This window comes from Ambystoma mexicanum, chromosome 9 (assembly GCF_040938575.1).
Source record: "Ambystoma mexicanum isolate Mex_15411 chromosome 9, UKY_AmexF1_1, whole genome shotgun sequence".
In the NCBI taxonomy this organism is placed as follows: domain Eukaryota; kingdom Metazoa; phylum Chordata; class Amphibia; order Caudata; family Ambystomatidae; genus Ambystoma; species Ambystoma mexicanum.
In genome coordinates, this window is record NC_090931.1 from 1,050,235,248 (window position 1) to 1,050,261,825 (window position 26,578).

Here is a 26,578-nt window from a genome sequence, read left to right on the forward strand (position 1 = left end):
AGAGTTCGATAATCAGATAGAATATCTCATTTGTAATGGTGCATGGCATTAATATACTGTACGTTTGCTTTCTTTAATGTCATCACCTCTGCTGCCCTTAACAGTGATGAGCATCATCTCGGCTGAGGCATTTCATCTGGACAACACTATAGATTGGGAGAAGGATCAGGGGCCACAATCATCTGATCACAGTGATGGAGGGGAAGTGCCGGAAGTGCAGAAGGGGGGAATGCATTAGACACAAATCTATTTGGCACTACCATTGTATGGGGGAAAAAGCAGTGCCACAAAAAACTATTTGTAATCTTGGTTATGCAGCTGAGCTGCAGGAAGTCTAGGGTGAAGCATAGGGTTATTTTAATGAAGGACTTGGACCTTTGTGTAACCTCCAAAGAGCCTGCCACCCTCAGGCTACCCCAAAGCCCTCTATACTCCTGGATGCAGTGAACGTCCACTGAATTGTGCAACCAGAAGCAGCGTTTGCCCCTTCAAAGCACACATGTGCACCTGTAAAGAGTGACAATATAAAAGGATCATGGGCAACTAGAGGCACAGGTCAAGTTGCAGAGAGTAGCAAAGGGTTCACTGGCAGGGGTCACCTCTTCTGATCTACACTGTATAATTAAGAGCAATCCCAGGAAGCAATGACTTCCATCCTAGTCTCCTGTGCCTCCCCCCAACACCATAACACAGCCAGTGCTCCTCAGACTTTAGCCATCAACCCAGTGCTTCTCTCCCCAGGGCCTCCTACCCACCCAAATCCACTGTTGATCCCCCATGACAACTATTCTGTTGACAGCATCAAACATGACAGCTTCACCCACACTACCACCCCTCTGTGCACTGGACACATGAATCCCAGCAATCACAATCCCTTACAACAACACTGTGAAGGATGAGAAGGTCCTGAATGGCCTCTATAAACGTTCTCCAGGCCAGATAGTTTCCATTCTGTCCATACATTTGGTCAGCTTCGAACAATATCAGCAATGGTTTCAAATAAAGTACATTTTAATGGGTCAGACAACAAGGCTTCCATGCCTCTTAATCTGAGGATGAGGAACAGGAGTGTGTCCTATGTCCACTCAAGATTGATAGTAGATCAAGCCCATCATTGCAAGAATATGGACAATGAATTCTTGGAGAAGGATCAAGTCATGCCTTTCTACCACTGTGCATCCTCTCACTCATGCGAGCACAGCACCCCTGAGTGAGGCAAGCATTTTTTCCATCAACCTGCACCCACCACACAACATGCCTATAACCTTCATAAACTTTCCCAGAACCACAAAACAACCTCCCAACTTAACACCTGCTCATTTATTATGTAAAAGGTTCCCAGATTTACTTCTTTTTCAATATGTTCATGTTTGTTTTTCTATATTTATTTTTTAGTAATTGCATTTGCATGTAGAAATACATTGCAACTGGTATTTTATTCAAATGTATTGAAAGGAATGAAATATTCTTGGATGCCTATAACTGGATGCTCACAGACTTGTTATTGCTGCTAACCTGAACAACACCTCTGCAGTCATTTAAAAACAATCACAGGGAAAGAAACACATCTTTGTAGCCCCTCTGATCTTCTACTGTGCACAGCATCGGCTTCGAAGGCATGATTGACCATCTGAAGATCTGAAAAAACACAAATGCATTTAATGCTTTCCATTTCACAAATAAATACCGATTTCTGTCTGTATGGTTAAAAATGAGTAAAAGAAGAAAAACAGGAAACTTATTTATCTCTGTTCTTATTTATGTATATCTACATTCATGCTATTGATGTATGTAAATAAATCAAAAACAGAATAACTCTGTATGTTTGTCCTCTCTCTTTGTCTGTACCCATGAGTGCCAGAGACCAGACCTCAAAAAAGGTGGTGTCATTTGACATTACCAAACAACCAAGGTACAGTAGGCAAATTGTGGGCAAAATGATTAGCTGGAGCTGTGGGAGAATACCGGTCCCACCTCTGTTCCACCACTTTCTACTGAATGCCCCCTACCCAGCAAAAATAAAAATTAAAGGAATTTGAACCACCTGTATCCAGAAAATTTATTTCAGTGTGTTTTCATGAGCTATATTTTATACAAATAGATCCAAGGTTCTGCAGGTCCCAAAACTCCCATCAGCCCTAGCCAGTATCATCAATGTTGATGGATGATGGGAGTTGTAGGGTAGACATCTGGAGACAGTCATGTATTGAGTGAAAATAGTAACAGTGGTCGAATAACTACATGTGGACAAATATGACATGGGACAGGCAGACAGAGCACACCCGCACCTCTTCACCATACCTCTCCAGCCTGCTCTGGCGGCAAGGAATGAAGTGGTGCCATAGTGGTTGCTATAGACTTTTATTAAATGATAAAGCGTATTTCACTACCTAAACTAAAGAACTCAAGGACTTGTGAGGATGTCTGTGTGGGTTAAAACAAAAAGGCACAAACCCATTCACAAAAGCTCCTACTCTATCGCTGTCACTACACCAAAACACCATAAAGTCCAGCTACTGTTCGTAATCCAGGAGAATGACTCCATTGTCCTTGATAGCATCCAATCGCCTCTCAGGTTGTTCAAGAAAAGTTCTGCAAAGGTTCCTGGTTCTCCGCAACCTAACTGTATCCCAACAGAAAATACACAGTTACATAAAGTTCTTATGGGGCTAGGAGAATGACTTCCTTCTCCTAGCTAGCTCCCTAATGTATTTCACAATTAACAAGATTTGTAGATCCCTCAGCAAGGTTTTTATAATCTCTAGGTTATGTACAACTCTTCTTAGTACAACTTCTTCCTAGTTCTCTGCTTCTCATCTCTCTCCACCTCGAGTTATTGTGTATCACCTCAGCTTAACTGTCAGACTGCTAGGCTACAATTGGCGGTCTGTGCTCCATTCTCGAACCGAATGGTCCATCCACTACAGGCCATGCCACCACTTTTCAGTCCCTCAGGGCGTCCTACTATTTATCTCCTCAGACTGGGAGACAAGCCTCACTGCCATCTCATGAAGCCCTGCACCAGCTCTCCAGGCTTCAATGCAGCCTACTCAGTCACTTGGTTCTCTCTCTGGTCGTATCACAGCTTCCAGCTTGCCAGAACTGCACATGCCATTGCCGGATAGGTCAGAGGATGACGAAGGACACCATCCATCTTTGCTGTTCAGTTTAAGTAACAGAACTTCCTTCCAATTGACATCTGCTCCTCTAGCCTGCATCCCGCTTGCTCTAGCCTCCATCCCGATCAAGTGTAGCATTTCTTAGCACATCTTTTGAAAGGGATCTTATGTTGATAAGATTTGGCATTATCGCCAGCCTACGAGATTCTCCCACATGTTACCAGCCCTAGGGAAACTATTGGTCATCAGCCTCACCTCCCTAGCAACATGGGAAGGGATTCTCCCCTGCGGAGAAGTGACGTCATCTGAAGGATTGTCACATTGTAAACATCAAAAGAGAGAAAAACGATACACTGAGGGCAAGATTCCAACAACCTTTTGTATTGTGTGAGTGAGCAGATGCTCTATCATGCTCCTTCCTGATCCTCTTGGATATTTTGAACACCTCTTTATGAGGTGCCCTAAGGCAGAGAGCCTTGTGCTCAAAGGTACATTAAACATAAGAGGAAAGAGAGTAGAGCAAATAGAGTAGAAGTGGGAAAATAATTAACTGCACCACTGTGTTTAATAATGACATGTTGTACTTATATTTCAGAATGTACTGAGTAGATTGTAATCCTTCAGAATTATGTATTATTACTATTGTGTATGTATTTAAGGTATTTTAGATTGAATTGTGAATGTTCATGTTCAATGGAAAAACTATTGCATTGTATAATTATGTGCTTAATGAAGCATATACTCCTGAATAAAAGCAATGATTGGCAGAGGCAACAATTTCACAAACATTTAACTAATAACTTGCATGAGTAACTTTGAGATGAGAATAGCAAACAAGCCTTGGTAAATCACTAAATTCACTTGCTTATCAGAAGTTAAAATGTAAATTGCATGCAAATCAATAACATTTGCGTGGAGCTGTGATGTATGCTAAATATTCCGTATTTTCTATGATGCTTTCAGAACTATTAAATGGCTGGATTTAATGTGCCCTTTTATTTTATTTGGGACCAGTGAAAAGACAACCTGACCCAACCCACAGGTTTCACGGATCCTATTTTCCTTACAAGGCCTTGTTCAGCCATCTACCTGCTGTGTATAGAGATTCACGACATTCAATTAGACTGGGATTTTCACAGGGCAAAACATCCTGTAATCCCACCATTAATACATGGCATCCACTGTAGACTCACATTTCACAGATCCAGTTACACCTTTGGCTTCTGTGATAGCCTGGGTAATTTATTATTAATTTGTAATCTACAGGGATACATACCACCGGCCGTATATTTTTCGATTATCTAGAGGTGTATCATTTAGATTCACGAGGAATGTTTCAGTTTTCCTTATTTTTAAACCACTTAAGTTAGACAGTGAGACGGAAGCCGCAACATGTGAGCTTGTAGCTTCCCTCAATTAGCCTTACACCGTGTAGGCATATAGTAGGGCGTGTGACCCTCTTCAAGGGTTCAGCAGGGCTGTGAATAAACTGGAAACCGCAAACCAAAATCCACTCCCCTCCTCGTCACTGGATGAGCTTCTTGTGCTTCGAGTGTATTCTGTTACCATCTTGCTTGTTCTGCATCGAAGTGTCCCCAACCAAAACCTATTGTGTTGTAGAATACTGTCTTCTGCATCTAGGTGTCCCTGACAAAGTTTACTCCATTTGATCATATCCTGTTTTGCATCTATGTGCCCCACATAAAGGCGTGTTTTATCATGCTATATTGTGTTCTGAATCTAGGTGCTTCCAGGGTTTATCACGCAGCAGTGCACTATTGTGTTCTGCTTCTAGGTTTCTCAGACAAAAGTGCACTACACTGTGTTATTTTGCGTCCCGCACCAAGTGTTCCGAGGGTAAAGCAAGCTGTGTTGGAGGATTGTGTTCTGCACCCAGATATCTGCAGGTAACACGTACCACATGCTATTAGACTGTGCTCTACACTAGGTGTTCCAAGCCACAGTGCATCACATTGCTTCCTATTCTGTTCTGATCCATGATACACTATGCTGAGGCATTTCGCAATGCCATTTTCTGAGATCTGCATTAAGAAGTCCCTCGGTAAAACAGACTATGCATTCTCAGGCGGCTTCCAGCACCCAAGACCCCAGGGTAAAACATATCAAATTGTATCCTAGTGTACCTTGCATCCGCAGGTCCCTGGGTCAAGCATATTAAATTGCCACAAATCTCTCCCTTTACTGACCTACCCTCAATTTCTCCAATTTACTCACCCCGCGCATGCACAAACTACCTGCCCTTAGCTTTCAACGAAATCCTTGCAGGACCTGAATATTTGGAATTACCTAACATGCCGGAATCTCAGTGGAAAATAACAGATGGTACTTGGCTTTACCTTAAGACGGTTTGCGGCAAACAAGAACACATGGAAAGGTCCTCAGTTGCCTCTGCCCCACCACTGCCAACTCACTCCACGGATGTTGATAAAACCAGATGTTTAAGAACATTTTCCCACATTGAGTAAATGCACCGCTCCAAGGGAATACGATAGAGTGAGTGTACAGCGTTAGTGAGATAAAGGCAGACTGTTCACTGGTGGCCACTAGCACTCAACAGTTTGTATGCTCACCTCTGCCTCATCGTTTCCAACTCCACCAGGATCTCTTCGGTAATTGTTCCGAAAAAAAAAATCTGAATCTAAGTGAAGTCCTGTCTAAAAGTCTTCCTTATGTCTCTGCTTGACTTCTGCTACTCGTATGTAGGGCAGCTCAATTTCTTCACCTCTGCTCATCTCTACTTTGATTGTCATTAAAAGCACACAAGGGCTTTTCGAGGCCTTTGCTCCATGAGCTGTCTTCTCTTGGCACTCAGTCTGGGCGTAGTCTACTCTTTCCATGAAATCATAGGTCTGTGGCACAGCTTCTTACCAATGGCCTATGGGGTACAGGGGACCAGTCTTCATTGCTGCACAAGATCACACCCTTTCTGTGGTAAGCAGCTTCATTTTGTCTTACTTGGGGTGTGGATAGGATTTGATAAAGGAGTTGTTAAATTGGGAGGTGTTCTCTAGGAACTACCATCTACTCTGAGTTTGAAAAACAATATACGCTGATTACGTGCCTTTCATATCATTGTAAATGGCCAGCTTTAGTGCAGCAGGAAATGACATCTTAATTGAAGCCATGTATCAGGCAGAGTCAATGCAACAGACGTGTAAAATCTAAGCTCCTGACTCGCTTGGTGTTTGAGGGCTGAACAGAGTAAGAACAGACACTAGTCTAATTCATTTTTCAGAATTGCAAAGCACGTTTTCTTGCAAAGACCTACGAGACCAAAAGTCACTTCCGTGGTGCAGATATTGCTGTAGGAAGCTGTAGGAAGCTGTTGGAAAGAATCAATGGAAAGCAAACTATTTCGAAATGTACATTCATTTACTTTTGGGCTGCTGGGCATTGCCAGGTAGAGACTCACTGTGTGTCAGGTATTGCTAGCAAAGCTCACATACGCACATCGTATGGCAGCTATTCCCACCAAATAATTGCAACGGATATCAGGTATTGGCTTGAAATATCAGACAACTATATTTTACACCAAGTATTGTCATTAAACAATCAGTAACTGCAACATTTGACAGCAAGGTATTCACCCAAGTGTCAGGGATTTATTTATTTATTTGTACGGTGTGGTAAAAACACAGACATCTGGGCACCTCATAAAGACAATAGAACAAAAAAACAGGACATATTAAAATCAGTATATATCAAGAGGATGCGTCATCCCTGACTATGAACCAGCAACTTATTTCAGGAGAATCGTTTTTTGCGAGTCCCTGAAGGTCTTCACATTGCTGCCCAACCTGAGAGTTCTAGGGAGAGAGTTCTATATCACTGCAGCTTGGTTGGGGAAGGCCTTCACTAGACCACCCACCCTTTTGAATCTGTCTTAATTGTTCCCGAATTTGCGGGATGGAGTGCACGAGTGGGTAGGTATTGAGTGATGCGGCTCTTCTAGTACAGTGGTGCCTTTCCATATTAACACTGGTGCACTAATGTTGCAACTTTAAAGTGGATACAGGCAGAAATAGGGTGCCAGTGTAGATGAAATGTGATCCCATTTGGGGCTGCCCTTGATGATACAACTGCATGATTTTGGAGCCGATGCAGACAGTTTTTACTGCCCCTAACAGCAGTGAGTTACAGTAGTCGAGGCAGGAAAGAATGATGGCTCAACCGATTGAGGCACAGTTGTCTTCTGACATAGAGGGATTAATATTTCTGAGAAGTGTTAGGAGGTAGTTGCAATTTTTAGAGATGTAACTAGCCTGGGTCTCAGAACACAGTGTGGAGTTTGGGAAGACCCCCAGAGCCTTAACATTTTCTGCTACTGCTGTAGGGCTCTCCTTGATACTCAAGTGCAAGCATTCTTTCCCCAATTTAGCTCAGGCCCCAAGGCTGCCCAACAGTAGGACTTCAGTTTTTGCTCATTCAAACAGAGCCAATTTTCCGTCATTCACTGTTTGATGAGTCCATAGATGGCATTCAGAGTCTTGGTGTCCTTTTCATAATCCCCAGTGATTTCCAGAATCAGCTGGGTGTCATCAGCGTAATTCGTAAAAGAGACCCCATAAGTGTCTAACAGGTGGCAGAGTGGTCTGATGTATAGATAAACAAGTGTGGGTGAAATGCAGACACCTTGGGGGACTCCGCAAGAGATAGGGGCAGGTGTAGAGGAGGCACATTCCCAGCAAACTGATGATAGTCTGTCCAGGAAAGATATAACCCAACTAGAGACTGGTGGGGAACAGTTACCTGTGCCTGAGTTGGTGTGGATCAACCGGTCATGATCAAGCAAATCTAAAACAGCAGACAAGTTGAGAAGGACCACGAGGCCGATTTTCCCTTCTTCCACCAGCTGAAGCACATTAGTCTGCAGGTCAAGGAGTGCGGTCTCCGTACTATGATCCGCTCTGAAACCCAATTGTTTTCCATGGAAGAGAGAGGCTGATTCAAAGTGAGCTTGAAGTTGGTTAGTGGCCACTTTGTCCAACACCTTCAGCAGGAAGTTGCTGTTAGTTATTGGTCTAACATTTTTCGCATCTTCTGGGTCCAGGCTTGCCTTCTTCTGCAATGGAGTAACAGAAACAGCTTTAATGGTAGCTGGAACTTCACTGTAGTCGAAAGACGCATTTACCAGTCTAGGGAGAAAAGGCGCGAAAATCCCTTGTTTTCCAGTTACTATCAAAGGCCAGGTCTACTCAGTCATCAAATTGGCTGCAAAGGGTAAGTAACCTAGCGCCTGCTGCCACGGTTTGCCATCATATACACAGGTATTCACCCCATAACTAGAGATTGACATCACAAGCTCAGATGCTTGCCGGATTGCCACAGATAGGTATCAAATGCCCGGCTAAATTCTCTTTTCCCAAATATAGCAAATCATTGCTCAGTATTTACATAATTGGCACACAGTGTGATCCATTAGTAAGGTAATCATGACATGACCAGGCACTCACTTCATTTCCAGAGATAAATCCAAGCAAGTGCACGGTTTTCCAAGAATTTCCTTCAAATTCGCAGGTACTTGCTTGATCACCAGGGAGCATTTTCAGCTGCCCTGGTACTTGCCCCACTGCCAATGACTGCCATCAACTGTCCAGCTATTTGCACCATTGCCTGATATTGTTAACAACTGGAATTGCACAAACTGCACAGCTTCTTTCCCAAGTGGCACCCACTGCTGTCAACGGTCAAGCTACTTGCCATCAAGAGAGAATATCCATTACTTGACCCTGAACTTGCTGTACTACCAATGATTTCCATCAGCATCCCCTGTACTTGTCCCACTGCCAAGCATTTCCAACAACTGCTCATCTACTTTCTCTAGTGACAAGCATTGTCATACGATTCCCAATAGATATGGTCTATTGGTAAACGATGGCCATCAACTGCCTATCTACTTGCACCATTGACAAGAAATATCATTAGCTGCAAAGGCACTTTTCCAATAATTGCTATTAACTGTCATGGCATTTGCCACCCTGCCAAGTATTTGCATCGACTCCCAGCTGTCCAACCAGATTGACACCAAATGGCAAGGCGCTTGCTGCACTGCCAATGATTACCATCAAATTCCCATGTGCTTTCTCATTGGCAAGGATTGCCATCTGCTACCTGATTTAATGCCTTACTCTCAAGGACTGCCATCAACTGGCCATGCACAGTACCTGCCTTACTACCAAGCATTGCTAACTACCGTGCAGCTCCATGACCCTTTCCCACCTCCATCTCCCGCTCGATCTTCCAAAGTGCCACAGCATGAACGTCTGTAGTGGGAGGTCTGGCAGAGCATGTAGCAGGAACCACGTGATTTGGTCTCCCAATGGCAACTCATTCTGTCTGGCCTTTGATTTTCCTGCTGCTCAAGTCCGGTGGTTGCAGGCGCAGTGCGAGACAGGGTCATGCCTTAAGAAGTTGTGCACCATGTGTTGCGTGCCCCATGCTAGGTATCCATACCAATGGCTTGCAGGCCCATTTCATGGTACAGAAGCCACAACTAAAATATGACCCCACCTATGATCATAGGATAATTTCACATTACTTATCCATGTGCTGCTATTTGACAGCAATATAATAGCACCCCTAAAACATTTTGGAAGCGCTATGTATTTTGAGTCGCTTGTTATTCTGTCTTGTCAACAGTGCAATAATAAACCTTAACTGTCAACTAGTCTTTAAGACCATCTCCTAAACCCACACGTCTTCATTCCTAAATATAGTACATCCCCCACCACCCAGCATAAGCTTCTTGGATCTGAAAGAGACAACCCGCCACAAAGCTGCCTTGATTGCCCACATCTTGTCCATGCCTCATGTTCCTGCACTATGGATGGTAACGCTGTTATGCGTTATCCTCCCACAATGCCTTCTGGCTACAGCTGGTCTGCAAAATGTGCATGGAGGCTGATATTTATGAAATAGCCCCTTTTAGCTTCACACGCTATCTATCATCCCTCTTATGCTGCCTGCACTTTTTATCAAGAGTTTTACTGCGATATTTTGATAAATGCAGTTAGAGTAACATTCATGTTTCCCTGTATAAAACCGTAAAACAAACATTAACCTGATATTATTCTATAGTACTGGACAAACAATATGGCCAACATTTTTAGCTCAACCTCTAGCAAATGTGTCTGCGTTCATCCAATTTACATTGGTAAATAGCTTAAAAAAGAGATTTAAAATCTCTAAAAGGTAATCTTTTAATGCAAAACATACAATGGATTTCATGGAATTTAGTTGCTGGGAAATGAATGTTACGTGACTAATTAACATAATAATTTCTATAATTTAGGATGGTTGACATTTTCTTCATTGGAATGTGAAAATGACACTATGATGCACCCATCAGATCTGATACAACCACTGAAATATATGGTTTACAAGCTGCCAAATGAGCGAGCTGCATGCTGCTCTAATTCCATGTAAACATGTTTAGCATCTATCAGTGCTATGCAATTGCGGACTCCAAAACACACAACCCAGACATATAGGTTTTCATTACGAGTAATGTACTAGCGGCAAAAAAAGGCAGAAAATAAATGACTGCGATTCTTTCTGTACCACCTAAAATGTAATGGCAAAATGTTGAAGCAAATTCTTCGGATAGCAATTTCTATATTGACATTTATGATGGAGGAATCATCTCCGAGAGTGTGATGGCAGTTTTGCCCCAGGAATAAGTTCCAAAAGCCAAATAAGCTCAATCATTGGCAATGGCAGTATTTTTGTGGTTTGTAGTTGTTTATTGCATTCTACATTTAGCATGGAGGGTAGGAATGAGGAATGACAGCACAGGGAAGAAAAATGACAGCATAGGAGGGATTGCAGGGCAGTGTCGAGGGGTGCGGGAAGCATTGTGGGGGGAGGAATAAAAAAAGAAATGGCAACACGAGGGAATCATTTAAAAAGACAATTGATGAAAGCTAGGCCAGCAACAGTACATGGAGCATTATGAAATTGTGCTGCTTCTGACAGCACAAAAATTGCAGAGAGAAGAAGCTCTGGTTCGGGGCTTCTTATCCGATCTCAAAGAAGATAATACCCCCTCCCCATCTAACAACAATTTGAGGGCTGATGCCATCACTGAGGGCAGGTTAGAGCAAGTACCACGATTAAAACTAAAACCGGCCGATCACTTGTTCACTGAGAAAAACCAGGAGCCCTTGATATCCTCTTCCTACGTCACTAATGTTAAAATAGCCCCTTCTCCGGGAAGAATTTCCACATCCTCAATCACACAAAGCAATAATGCCACTATAGACGGCATACTTAAACACGCCTCCTCCTAACAGGCATGTAGTACTAAAGGACCAACCAATAAAAACCCAACGCCAGGTCCTCTGAAGTCAAAGGAGGACCATGGAAGGGCCACATCCAAAAAACTAAAAATATCACTGCTCCACTCCCGCTCATTGCCCAAACATGCTCTCGAGATATACGACTGTATTACTGATAATAAAGTAGACATTATGTGTGTAACGGAGACCTGGTTACAAGAAGAAAATGGCCCAAGCATAGACTTAGCTACCCCACAGAAATATAACATCTTCTGTAAAAAACGACTAAAGGGCCAGGGAGATGGAGTAGCAATCGACAGTTTAATCAAGCATTGAATGCACAGGATGTTAAATCATCCACTTAAAAATGACCCCCAGGCTGGTGATGTCTGTATGCATTGCATCAAAGAAGGCAACAGAGTCAGCATGTGCAGACGCCCGTGATGCACTGAGTTCCTCCAAGAGTGACTGCCTGAAGGCACCCACCTCATTGTGGATCAGTTTCCTTGTTTCTGTTAGTTCTGCACAGAGTGCAGTCATCTGGGCTTCCATCTCAAGCCTCAAGGCCTGCCTGTGTGCCTGAGCGTTTGTATGCAGGGAATCCTGCAGACACCCCAGATCAGCCCGTCGGACCTTGATGTTGGCCTCCATGCGTAGTCTGTGGGAGCAGCATGAGGACTGTATGAAATGCAGCTGTTGCTCTACCTGGGCCGCTGGCGAGGTCATGGATTTGGCCATTTTATCCATGTCCTCAGATATCGTATCCAACACATAACGATGTCGGAGGGCGGCACGCAAACTCTGCTGCTCCCACTGTGTCCCCCCTGACTGCACATGTCGCCCACATGTGTGGGGCCCACGGCGGCCTGATGCAAGGGACCTAGTCCTTTGCTGTGGTGCGCCTGTCATTGGCTGCAGGTCTGCATCCATCCCTTGCACATCAGGCCCAGGACCCAATACCAAATAAGGGGAGTGTGGCCTTGTAGCCGTAACCACTGCAGACAGGGGTGCAACCACTGACTCATAGGTTCCGACTGATCCAGACATTGGGGCTCTCACCTTTGACCTCTTTGAGGCATGCACATCCGGTTCAGCATCAGAGACATCTGAGTCAAAAAGAGTCCGAAAAAAGAGTCCGAAGAGACTCGAAGAGACTCGGAGGGGCGTCATGCATCATGACTCGGGGTGGTCTGCAGCACAATGGGTTCTCGCAGCATACCACACCACACCTCCCCTTGATGGTCGCCGCACAACTGACTCTTCCACCTCCTCCCCCCGTGCATCTGGTGCATCCTCACCTGCTCATGGACAGAGAAATACATATTGATACATGTCAAAAGAGTCAACAATGTGCATATGCTCCAAAGAGTAGTCTGACAAGAAATGGCATGACATGCACCCGTCAGAGATTGCGCATTCACACACTTGGTCCAGTAAGAAACTGATGCATGGCATTTGCTGACAACTGCCCCTCTTCTACCACCCCATCATGTCCATGCCAGCACTGGGCACATTGACATTCAACAGTGTTGTAAAAGCACAATGAGGGGACATTCAACTGTCAAGTCGCCACACATGCCACGGGAAAAGTAATGCACATGTGACATTTTAATGCACAATGACATCACATGGGAACAGCCAGACATCCATATACACAAACAACACCACGGTCAACACATGACACACTAATCAGCTCTGGGACAGGGAACAGGAGACAATGAAGACCTGCAGGAAGCCCTGGGAAGGGAAGAAGCCCATGACTGGGTACACCCGAAAGTGTGACTTCTGGTCAAGGTCCCTGAAAAGTGCAGTGAGATGGAAAGTGGATTGGACGATGTGAACAAGGTCTGCCAATCAACAAGAGGGTGAGGGCAGTGGCCACATGGATTTGGCACATAGTGTGGGAGGGTAAGAGGGAGCATGAACCACAATATGTAGGCTCTCTGTGGCACTAGAATTGAGTCAATATGTATGTGATCTGTGAACACTCATGCAACTACACTCTGTGAACACGACAATGTGCATTGACAGACATCAAATATGCATCATAACAAGGAAACCCGTAGGAGAAGGTGACAAAAGGAACATGCATCTCTGCATTACATGGCATGTAATTGATACTTTGTGTGCACGCACAGGTCTAGCAGTACAGAGGGAAACGCAACAAGAATGTAGCAATGAACACTACTTGTAGGTGTGACATGTTTCCCAAGTATCTGGTGACTACCCTATGGGGGATGTGTCCTGTCACACAAACATGTGCCACAAATGGCTGCCACACGGGCTACACCCTGTATGATTGCCAATTGACATGAGTCTGTATGTCACAGGACATGCTTTACCCTGGGTTATCATACAAATAAAGCCAGATGTCCCAATACACAATTGATGTGGGTGATGCATGACTGGCAAAACACAGGAGGCTCAATGACGGACACTCGCCTGATGTGTCCTTATAATTCTCCAGGTCTCCCATGCCTTGAAACTGCTTAATGAGGATGAATTGGCTCATAGCCTCTTCATGCAGTGTCAGCTGCTACTCCTCTGGTGGCCCCCCTCCAGTTGCCAGTGCAGAGGTCAGGCTAACACACAGCTTGTACTTGATGCAACGGTTGAGATCATTCTAGTGCTTTATGACCTGGTCCGCTATGCGCATCTCCACCTCTAAGGCGTTGATCTGTTCTGTGACATGCTGCCAATGCACCATACGTTGTGCGACTGTACGTGTGCTCCCCCCATACAGGCACATGTCATGATGGTGATCGGTCATGTAGTCAGTCAGGATCTGGCGCTCCTCATCAGAGAAGTTCTTCTTCCTGTGTGGAACAGTGTCCTGTGCAGTGTCTTGGGGTTGAGCCTCTACATGCTTTGCAGGGCATCCCTTCCTACCATGAGTGGAAGGGGGGTTGGAGCTACACCTGTCTTGCTTGAGCCACTTTGGCATCCAGGTGCCGGGCCACCTTTGGACTGGGGACTGCCATTTCCTCCTCGGACTGGGGCAGGTGTGTCGCCACCACTTCCCCGACCACCTATGACTGGGGCAGGTGTGTCACTACCACTACCCCAATCATCTGGGGCTGGGGCAGGTGTTTCACCACCACTTCCCTGACCAGCTGGGGCTGGGGCAGGTGTTTCACCACCACTTCTCCGACCCGTGGGGCTGGGGCAAGTGTTTCACCAGCATCACCCCCACCTAAACCCACTTTGCCCCCTTTCCCTTTTGAGGCCTTTCCAACCATGTCACAGGTGTAAAGGATGAATGGGAGGCCCAACAAGTTATTGTCCTGGGCAATGTGAGTCAGGGAACAGTCTACATGATGTACAACATAGATGTGTGTTCCAGCAACGCTCAAATGTACCCCAAACGGGAAAAATAAGCAATACGCGATACACAGTGGCACCCAATAACACAAAAAGTGAATACGCAACACCTGGAAAGCTTCCAAAAATGAAAAAAGAGATACGCGATACGCAATAGCACCCAATAACACAAAAAGTGGATACGCGACACCCGGAAAGCTTCCGACAATGATAAAATAGGTACACGATTCGCAGTGGGAACCACAAACAGAAAAAAGGGGGAAAGAAAAAATGTGCACAAGTGCAAAGGCACAACCCCCAAAAAAGAACAGAACGCTACCTGAAGGGAACGGATAGTGTTGCCCCCCCCTAAATACGTGGAAATGACAATACTCCGTCTTCGTTCCTTTGCACGCACAGCGAGTTATGCGTTTACTCATCCTTATGCATCCCCGTCAATGCCGTGAGCGGCGTCGGCATGCTGCATGCAGAGCGTGTCATGTAACTTACATGCTAAGGGCCTTTACTTTGCGGCTGCCTTTCGAGCTGCACACGGAAGACCCACTCTCCTGCTTCCGGGCCACGTTACCTGGCTCCTCCTGTTCTGCCTCCAATGTGGCCACCTACTGCTGCCTGTCCAGTGTGAGTGCTTGCTGCTCACCTGCACTGCATCAGGGTGCCTGCTTTCCAGCCATTGACTATGCTCCTCTCTTCCGCTCTGTGACCACCTCAGCTGCTGTGTTGGACTCCTAGCTTCACATACCACGACCACCGCTCCACAGCCCAACTCCAGGACCAGCCTACCCACCCACACCTGCCTTGGGGGTTGCCATGTCCACATGATCTACCTCTGACCAGAGTGGCAACCCGATGGCAGAAAGGCAGAGAGCTGTCAACTTTACTGCCAAAGCAGTTGACTTCCTGGTGGATAAGGTCCTGGAGTATTATGATGCCCTATTTAACCCAGGAATGCAACACAACAAGGAAGTATGTCTGCAAATATGAGAGGACATAATGGCTGCCATGAAAGTGAAAATTGGGTGGCGGACAAACCTCTAGTGGATCACTTCAAAAATGCAAAATATAACTATGAAGACATCTATTGGTTTGTCTTACAGACACTAGGCCCACACCCATGAGGTGGCGTCAGGGACCGAACATTATGTAAACTTGAACAAAAATTGATGTATTCCCTTGACTCAGTAAAACATGGACTTAACATCTGTATCAAGTGGAATCTGTTCATACATCGGTAATAAACTCTGCCTATTTGTGTAAAAAATTCCTGCACAAAGAAAGCCTTCCTCTGCAACAAAAATGTAAAACAATATTGTATGTGCAGAGGCTCTACTGCGAATAATGACCCGAAAGATCGTGACAAACTAGGGTTCCCTTATACATCACGCTCACTGCTGAACATATATAAGCAGGCCTGGTGTATAACACATTTAAGTACCACCAGTTATTTGTCACCATACAGAATGATAACATACTGGTTTTTGTCCAGATATGCCATTCGAAAAGAATCCTCTTAAGTAAACATGCACGACCCAAACGGGTATAATAGCATCCATAGAAAGCTGTAGTACCATCAGTTGACCAACTACTTTTAAAATGGCATTCAAATCAGCTGTTCATAGGTAACACACAAGAAAAGTCTAGATGATGAATCACCGACCACGTGACTGTGTTTAAACAACACACAGCAGTGAGAACCAGCCATGGGGTGAACGCAGAGCTGGAGCTGCAATTTTGTGAACAAAGAAGTAAGTACCTTTTGCGCAGATGGTAATATTAGGTCTAAAACAATGCCTAAATATACTATTCACTAAGATTTTCGACAATATTTTAGATCGGAAAAATACCAGTATAACCTGCGATAGCAAGAAAAGAAAGAAAAAAAGACAGAGACGTATTATAAAAAAAAAGGAAAACAATCTCCTTTTTTTCATCATTCGTAATCACTTTTGGATTCTTCCATCATCCATGCCAAAGAAAAGATATATTGACTTAGCTTTACTCTTGTTCCTTCTTTTAAGGGACGTATTAATAAGTAAACAGGGGAAAAGAAATACTAACTGCCGTTAAGAAAGCGACATAAGTACAACTGCTTGTGGTCTAACCGAACCGCCAATATGGCATGACCCATAATCACCTATCTCTGATGTTTTCAGAGAGAACAGCTACTTTGTAATCATGAATAATTGAAGATCTGTTGAAAGAAATATTTGTTTTATTTTATTTTTTTATTTTTTATTTGTATTTAATCAAAAAAATAGATTTTTACAAAATTGAGGGATACTGTCAATCGATTTGACACTGTCTTGAAGTCCTTAAAGTTCTGTTTAAAGTTCAACTTAAAGTTCAATTTTAAGGTAGCTTGTGTTGATGTTGTTGGATCAAGATGAGTTAAGATTGATTGATTGATATTTGCTCCAGTCGCAGACAGAGTCAGCGTCAAGTCACGATGGCTGGACTTAGAGGACATTTTATGTGCTGCATGATTTTGTAGGTCACGATTAACCACTTTGTTGACTCGCCACTGATCAGTCTAGACCAGCATGTTGGTTTGTCAATCAACACAATGTCTGAGAAGGTGTTTTTCAGATAACGCCATCTGATCTGTTGATTCGCTGGGCACTGGATGTCGTACAGTTGTCATACAGTTTCTTTTTCAGTACTTGAGTTACAAAAGCGACATAAATTAGTTGTTGCAAGGCCTCTGATGGCCAAGATTTCGTACGTAGGAAGCAGGTTGAGACTGGCTCGCGAAAGGAGATCTCGTCCCGGTTTGTTTGGAAAAAAATTATGAAACTCCGGAGCTCATTCAGTTTTTTTGTTTTAGGTGGCAAGTGAGCTGTCAATTTGTTTTTGTCCGCTGTTTCAAGCATAGATATCCAATCCTGCTCCTTTAGTTTCGTTTGGATTGTTGAATAAGGTGTCTTTGTCGCACCCAATCGAGTCCAGTGCGGCGGTGTTTGAATTCCGCCAGAAGAGTCGTTTTTTGGATTGCGAAGCCTCTAGTTCTTGATTGATCAAGTTGTAAATAGAAGGAGCAGGGGCCACACTTTCGATAAAGCATCAACTTACTGGATTTGACCATTCCTTGAAGAGAAGACAGACTTAGTTTGCGTCGTATAGACTCTACCAGGGTGGAGTTGGGCAAGCCGAGAACTTTCCTCCAAAATAGAGCTTCAAGTTTTGTCCAAGTTTCTTGAGGGATGTTTAGCATCGCATCTGCCCCATACATCAATGTTGGAACCACCTTCTTTTTGTAAAACTATCACTGGAACCAAAGAGAAACAACCACATTTTTTGTCTATGGCTTTTCCTTGTGCAGCCAGTTTGATTGTTTTAGATCTTAACGACAGTTGCATGACTGTTTCATGTTGGCTACTGTCGAGCATGACTCCCAAATATTTGAATTCTTGTACTTTTTCTATAAGGTTGCCATCTAGTTTGAGTCGGGCCTTTTCATGTTTTCTGTTGCGAGTTTCTAGAATCATAAACTTGGCCTGCTGTTCGTTTATTTCTAGATTATTTGACTGGATATATTGATGTAGGTTGATTAGTTGTCGTTGAAGACAGATTGGCGTGTAGTCGAGGAGAATGAGATCATCGGCATACAGTAAGCGGAAGATGGCTCTTTTGTATAGTTTTGGAGGGAATGCCTTGACAGACGCTTCCGACTCCTTGAGATCTCCCAAATATGCCAAAAAGAGTGCTGCGGCTAAAGGACACCCTGCTTCACGCCTCTTGTGATGATAGAACCCCTTGTTAATCTAAACGCACACGCATAGTGGTATCGGTGTAAAGTGCCTTGATGGGAGCTAAAAGAGCTGATGGACAGCACCCAGGCTTCAAGTTTGTTCCACAGGCGGCCTCTGTCTACTTTGTCGAATGCTTGTGTTAGATCTATGAATGCGATGAAAATTCGAGGTCCTCCTTCTAACACCTTGTTCTTTAACACATTCAACAAAAGGATGTTGGCTGCTGTACCCAAGTTCTTTTTAAAACCTGTTTGAAAGACGTCATCACAAGGAGCTTGTTTGGCCCAGGCTTTGAATTTGTCCAGTATTAGCATGCCTAAGTCCTTCCCTATCGAATCTAATAGAGCAATAGGCCTGTAGCTCGCCGGGTCACTCTTGTCTCCTTTCTTAAAGATCACCACAACCAATGCGGATTTCCATGAGGGTGGAATAGATTTTATTTACGCACATCTCTCAAAGATTTTTCTGAGGAGTCTTGACCATTCTTTTGGACAGGATTTCAGATCAACATTTGTCACCCCATCTGGACCTGAAGCTCTAGAGTTCTTCAAGATTTTAATCCGGTCTTCAATCTCTTCCTGATTGTTTAGTTTTACCCAATGTGTGATTACTGTAGTTGAGGTTGGAATAAGCCCGGTGGATGGGCATTGAAACAGTTTCTTGAAGAATGTTGTCCACTTTTGGTCACTTACACTGGTTATCATCGAGTTTTCTACTGCTGGCGATGTAGATTTTAGGAGAGTTCAGAATTCTCGAGCTTTGTGTCCGCTTATTGCTGTTAAGATGTTTTTGGCATCTTTTTAAATAAAGGTCGAGCCTGTAGCTTTTAAGCCAGGTTTTATAGCTTTTTATTGCTGCAACAGCTTCAATAGACGATATCAGTGAAGTTTTTGCCTTTCGTTTGATTCTTCTCAACTCTCGTCTTTTTGTCACTAACATTTTGTCATAGGTGTGGATGATTTGCATACTCGGCCTCTGTTTACAAGTGGAGGCTGTTTTGTACACCGTCAGAAGTGGGATGTAATCGACTTGTTTTAGTCGGTCGGTGTAAGCCATCCCATTATATCTGGTCTCAATGTCTCTTATTGAATCAATCTTCAATTTTAACCTAGTCCCTCAGGAGTTACTTTCTAGGTTAATACTCATCATTTGCCTTGGTGGGGCTGATGTGGACCATGTCATGGGCAATGGGTTGTGGTCGCTCGTTTTGACTTGAGTTATCGCGAAGGCAGTCGTCACTTTAGGAAGAGATCTTGAGATGAATATATAATCAATAGTGGCTGTAGAGGTATCTATCTCCCACGACGGAGGTCTCTGTGGGTCAGGGAACACCTCACAGAAGTTGTGTAAGTATCTTGATTTCATTAACGGCATCCATAAAGGATAAAGGATAAAGGATAGCCACGATGGTTGGCGGGCGATGAGTTGAGATGGAAGTTACGACTGGATGAATGAGATACACATAGGGCATTAAAATCTCTGCATATCAAAAGGTGCAATGCTAAGTGCACGCCCATTGCTTCGTCAATTGCGTCTTCTATCATTTCAATGTAGGATGAGGAGTCCGTGTAAGCTGGGTTCCAATGAGTGTTTGCAATAACAATTGTTGTTTGAAGAACCCTGTTTTTGCTTTGGTCTAAGTTTGACTATTTTGCTTTCACCATTAGGAGTTCTTGATTGCAGAAGAGGATTTTTTCCACTGAAATGCTGCATCCATGTCTGCAGGCTATCAGGAGGCCTGATGAGGGTCGTCCTAAGGGACCCTTTTTTGCAGGTGCCAGGATTGTTTCGTAGCCTTCGAGTGTTGGTTGCTGAGTGAGCCACGTTTCTTGCAAGAAAATTAGATCAAATTCTCAGAGGTTTAAATCGCCTGGCATGGTCAAGTGGGGGTGTCCCTGGCTGTTCGATGAACACACACTTATGATGGTGATCTTTCTGTAGCAGTTGTTCCGAAGCAATGAATTGCTATTTCTTTCTCTGAGTTGTTAATACTTTTGGGAGCCAAGACCACATGCCTTGCGATGAAGTTCCCTTATCTACTGATTTTATCGTTGTTTGTTTAACAGGGACTTCTTGAGAGATAAGACTCACAATAGGTATGTCATTTACTTACAAGGTTCTGTTCTTGGATTCCGCAAAAGTGGTTCTGACTAAGTCGTTGGTTTGTGTATTACATGAAGGTCTTACTGCAGTTAATTCATCAACTTCTTGATTGGTTTTTTTGTTGTCTGGTTGGGAGCAACTGCCGCTCTTTACTGGTACATCACCTTTTGACTTAAACTCCACAGCTTTATGTGATTTGTACGACAGGTCTCTCAAAGGTGTATAACGAGACTTCCGATAGATTAGATGACGGTGTAACGCTCACCTGGTATCCACAGGGACGTCACTCAGCCTGTTCTGACCTCTTACGATCTTGAACCCTTCCCTGGAGTCTACTCGACTGGAGACTGGGCCTGAAACACAGGATTGGCAGAGTTTAACTCCCTATTGTCTCTGTGCGCTTGAACCCCTTCTTCCCCGGGGTCCAACCCTTCCCTTTGATCCACAGCTCACCTTGTTTTCTTGGAAAGTGTGCTCTCCGTCCTGCTTTCAGCGCAGGGGCGCGTTGATTGATGCAGGCTCGTTACTGCCTAGTTACTTCACTGGCAGGAGTCCGACAGGTAAGTATAATGAGTCTTTTGAACAGTTCTCTAACTTCGTTCCTTTCCTTCCTTAGACGATGGCCGGCGTCCATGGATGGCGACGTGCTGCTGAGATGAGTAGCGCTGAAGGTGAGTGAGAGCGTGATGCGCGATGCCACCCTTTCGTATTTGTGTTGAACTGAGTTCTTTTTCTGTGTCTTTTAGGTGCTGCGGCGTTTTCAGCATAGATGCCAGTTATGAAGAAGAAATGTGGTGAGTAAGCGCGGTATGCGGCACCTCTAGATGCTTCCATGCTAACCTGGAGTGTCTTTCGTATTCAGGTAAGCATTTGAAGCTCGTACAGTCTTTAAAAATAAGCGAAGATTTGCTGAATGCTTACTAATGCCTTTTTTCTGTTCTTTTCCCTTTTCATTAGGAAGCGGTGTGCCGCTATGGGAATGACACCGCCGAAAATGCCCGTAGAACAGAAGGAGCGATGAATGATGGGCAGGAGCGCCGCAAGGTAAGGCTGTTCCAAATGGTGTTCTTGTTCTTGCAGGAGCTGAGCACAGAAGAAAGATGCAGTCCTACTGGAGAGCGATCCGAACACGGTGAGTGTCACGCTGCAGGTGCCTGGGCGTGGCTTAAATAGTCTCTGGGTATCCAATGTGTCTCTGGGCTGAACCACACCTAAAAGACTAGACTGCACATACAGTTCTGGGAACCGAAATATGTGGGGGCATCCATCTTGTCCCCATCAATCCACTACAAGTCCAATCCCCGATGTTATCCTATGGGAGTGAGTGAGTCTGGTGCCACAAGCGCCAAGTCTGACTCCAAGTGGGTCTTTGGAGGGATGGAGAGGCCCTTGAGGGCCATGTAGGTGACCGTGGCCTGGCTCCAGCCTGACATCTTGGAGGGGTGGGGACATGAGGGGCAGGAATCATGACAGACGGTCATTTTGTTGTCGTTCATCATTTGTTGGAATGCCGCTGGAAGAGCTGGTTTGAGAGGAATTACTAAGTTCATATCCTAGTTTGAGGAGATCAGGAGCTGCTGATTTTAATGTCTTCTTTACCCTTGCAGAAACTCCATGCAAGTGGGCTCTTGCTTTCTGATACTTGTGGCTAGGTTCCACTATTAGTAATTTGTCTGATTTAATCTGACGAAGATTCAAGATGTAATTGAAGAGCGATAGAACTGACCTCCGGTTTAGGATGCCTTCATCGTGATTTTCTTTGATTTGTTCTTGTTTGAGTATCCATTTCGCTTGGTCACATTTTTTTTTATGGCTTCTTGTTGTATATTTGGGTTCTAGAGCTGGTATGTATGCCAGTACTCGATTTTTCTTTGGAGATGAGGTTTGCAGAGACCGGTGTTCTATATTCTGAATTTTGCCTTTCACTCCGTTGGGAATTTGAACGCAACTGATTAATCTTTAAGTGCTTGTTTGTCTTGTGGCTGTCAGAATCATGTCGGCTGAAGTGTGGGGGGCCAGTCTCTTGAGAGTTGTTCAGGCATCGCTTTGTTCTGGGATGACCATTTGGCCTTTTTAGTAAATTACACCTAGATTCTAAGGTGTAATATGGAGTGGCTGTGTTCTCGTCACATTCGTGCACTTTTCATTCAGTTTAAAGTTGATCTTTTTTTTACATAAATTTGTGTCGGTTGAAGTTGACGCTTTTGAGGACAAATGGTCTGATAGATGTTGACTTATATTCATTAGACTTTCGCTTTCAAGAAAGTCATCAGTTGATCTTGGTGACGAGGGTTGTGTGAGCTTTAAAACTTTTTTTGACATCACCGGATATGATTCAGATTCTTGAGGTATAGTCACTGGATCTGCTTGTATATCTAATTTTTGTTAGTGTCTGGACGACTGGTGTTGAAATATGGGTTTTATTGTTTGATTGTCTATCTTACACAGATCTACAGTAGGAGTTTTCTTGGTGGTGTCAGTCCTTACCACGGGCAGCTTTTTCACAGAATTCTGTGGGTGTACTTGACCAGGTAGAAAAAGGTAGTTCTCACTCGCTAGAGCGTTGTTTGAGGTCTTAGGACGCGTCACTTGGTTGAAGAGTGACACATTTTAAGACAGGCCTCCAGGTTAGAGCTTGGTGGGCAAGTACTTGAATTATTGTCCATCAGATCGATCAATATAGCTGTTTGTGTTCCCATATCTGCTCGTTTCACTGCCAATAGGCTTTGGATCTGCAGCATCTGAGATGATGTTATCAGTTGATTCTGAGATACTGTCGACAGCGTGGCTTTAGATTCTAGAGCCAAGATGTATGCTTCTAAGAAAATTACTTTGGTGTGCATCATCACTTGCAGTATCGTGTAGTATTTTAAGGTATCAGCAATTGCCTCGTATAGCTTGGTAAAGGGCGTAAGTGTAATCATCACTGCAGACATTACTGAAAAGATGTCAGGCTTCTTCGTTGGAGTGTCGGAATGGCTGGGTGTCGGTTGATTTGTCGAGACTCTTTTCGTCGGATTATCAGATGGAAAGTCTGGAGCAGCAGATCAATGGATTTTGGATGGTCTATATGAATCTAAAGAGTTTCTTGCGTGGCAATGGGGATAATTAAAATTATGGTCATCGAATAATCCATGTTGATTACTTTGTTTCTTAGCCCTGGTGGGTACATTATCATGGTTTGATGGAGTCAATGATTTTTGGTCACTCGGATCAGGGACTACAGGATCAACAGTTAGAGTTTTGTGGTTAGGTGAAGGTGCTTGCGTCTCGCCCTGAGCCTCAGCCTGCTTCGGCTGGACTTGATCATTGACAGTTTTTGGGGAGAAGTCGTTCTCATCTAGGTTTTTGTCCTGGTGTTCAGATTCTAAATGCTCCGATTGAATTGGACTCTTTTCGATTGGAGAAGTAGTTGGTAAAGGTTTGTGTGATGAGCCCACCGCCTCTAGAGTACTGTTGTTTTCATTTGAGGATGTAGGAGGCACTTCTTGAACATTGTCTTCGTCTGGGGGTCTGAGGTTACCTCCAAGTAATACTTGGTTGCCTGTTGGAGGTGGTAATTTTTGGTCAATAATCGCTTTGACTCGGTCGATCTTATGATGTTTTGCAAAAGTGAGGCATTATTTCACAGCCTCAAGTATTTCCGCGTCAGAGAGTTCTAAGGGGTCCATCCTATTTTCTGCTCTGGCTGTAGAACGGGAATGAAAAAAATCAGTTAAAATATTACACGCTTCGCTCGTCTTTGTTTTTCTTGTATTTGCAGATATTTGGTGTTTGCCCCCATGTTCAGATGGTGTAAGGGTAGGACACAGACTTTTGGATGAAGTTTTTTTGCGAGGCCCTTTAGGTAGAATGAGGGATTTTTTGTTTATCTTTGTAGATGATTCAGCAAGGGTCCGTTGTCGCTTTTTCATGTTGGCTGGCTGAGGCTGTAATTCTGATGTGGTCTGCGAAACCAGTTTGGAAAAGTTGCGATCTGACTGAGTGAGGCTCCACAGCTACTAACAGTCTTTATGCACCACAGTAGGCCCACCCACAATGTAGAAAGTGAGGAAAGACTCTGGACTGCACTTCGAACAGGAAATATTTCAAAACATCCCCGAAAGAAAAAAGAACACAGTTCCATCGAACCAAAAACTAACCAACATGAAAAAGATAAACCTCGTATTTCTATCAGGCTAGTTGAATGAAAACAAAAAGTTTAGAATGCAATTACTGAATTTGCTAATCCATGCACTGACAGTGAGTTAATGAAAACATGTTTTCACTTTTAGTGATAATGTATCAAAATGCACTAAAATGGGACCACGAATGAAAGCAATCATCCCTGCATGTTTGTGCGCCAGAAGCGCCAATAACAGATTAACTCGGCAAAGACAAATAATGAGTATCCCAAAAAGAAAAAAGAAAAGATTGTGACAAATTAAATGTCGACCGACTAACACAAGTCAACCGACTCAGTTATAACTACATATAAGTACTATGAGAAACTTGTTACAAAATGATGTATATAAAGAGATGTCATATGATATATGAACAAATGAAAGAAAAGGAAAAGTAATTAACCATCAGAAACTCTTGAAGGCGAATTGAATACTATGGGCCTCATTCCGAGATTGGAGGTAGCCATGGTGCTATTTGCGCATTGGCTGCTTCCAATACCGGGTCCGGCACCGGTCTGGTTCAATGGGGACTTACCGGTGCATTCCACCCTGGAGGGACCAGTAAGTCCCCATTGAACCAACCATTCCCAATTGTCATTTGAGCCCCCATAGGGCTCAATGGGAATGGGGAGGGCGCTAATAACAGGTTCGCGAATGGCAGGCCCGTTATTAGCGTCCTGGTCCCTTAGCGGGACCCGTAAAGGACGTGTGGTCCGACCACATGTCCCTTGCCGTTCCCGCTAAGAGACCTAGGAATTGGGCGGTAGGGGATTACCGGCACCGGTCACCTTACCTGTGCCCGGTATCCCTTACCGCCCAACTTGTAATGACCCCCTATGTAAGCAAACCAAGTGTTGCTCAAGTTAGGATCACATAGTATAGTGCTGTACATAAGGGAAAGACATTTCTGGGGCTAGGCTTGGAAAAAGAGTTGGTAGCAATATTTCCAAGGTGAAATTGGTCAGTTGTGTAAAAACATTTATTTTTTGTTTGTAGATGTGTCAACACAAATATCCATGTTTATATGAAAATACGTTGCCCACACGTACTACAAAGGCTTTCCAAGTGTCCTGAAGACAGTCTTGAACGAGCTCAAAACAAAGAGACTTGGTTCAAGGCCAGAAACACACTGAGGTGTTGACACTAAAGTGTGAGGGCAAATGCTCCTCTCTAGAACAAACTGTGGGGGATCTGTCACTCACTAAGGTTACTAACCACACCTATAACTGTTGTGATAACTTGATTTAAGCACAGTGTCTGATACCGATAGGCTCTAACTGGACAAACATGTTGATATGTATGTTTTATCTTGCATTTACGTTCTAACTAACGTCTTTTTATGATGATATTTCAATAAAATGTGATGTGTATATGTAACTGACCCCTTGTACTATTTTTGTATTTAATTAACACTAAGGTATAACATTTCCCTTGTCACTCTTCCCCTCCACTCTGTTATGTCATAGCTGGGTTGCTATCTGTGGAAACTGTGTGTATACTTCTGTATTTGTGTCCACCCTCCAAAAAAGAGGACTTTATCTGCTCATTTTGTGTTTATTGCCCACAATGTGTCCATGGTGTTGGGCCGCCACATCTGTGTTCACATGATTTACGTGTGCGTGTACATTATACCAGTTTGCTCCCTGCCCACCCGTGTGCCCATGTGGCATGTCTCCCATGGATGTGCATCATGTTTCAGTTGGGTCACGTTGACCTTCCCCTAGGGTCATGTGATTCATCTTGGTATCTGTCTGTGCATTGGCCACGTTGTGCTGCATTTACATGTGGATGTGTCATTGTTAGGGAGAGAGAATTCTCACACAAGT

General features: G+C 44.0%; 1 long non-coding RNA gene across 1 annotated transcript; it reads right to left on the bottom strand.

Moving 5' to 3' along the window:
* Nucleotides 1-1,301: 1,301 nt before the first annotated feature.
* On the bottom strand, nt 1,302-12,543 carry LOC138489774 (uncharacterized). The gene is made up of 2 exons (XR_011274895.1): nt 12,476-12,543; nt 1,302-1,638 (listed from the first exon to the last, which is right to left on the bottom strand). It is a non-coding gene; the product is annotated as an uncharacterized lncRNA (long non-coding RNA).
* Between the last annotated feature and the right edge of the window lie 14,035 nt (nt 12,544-26,578).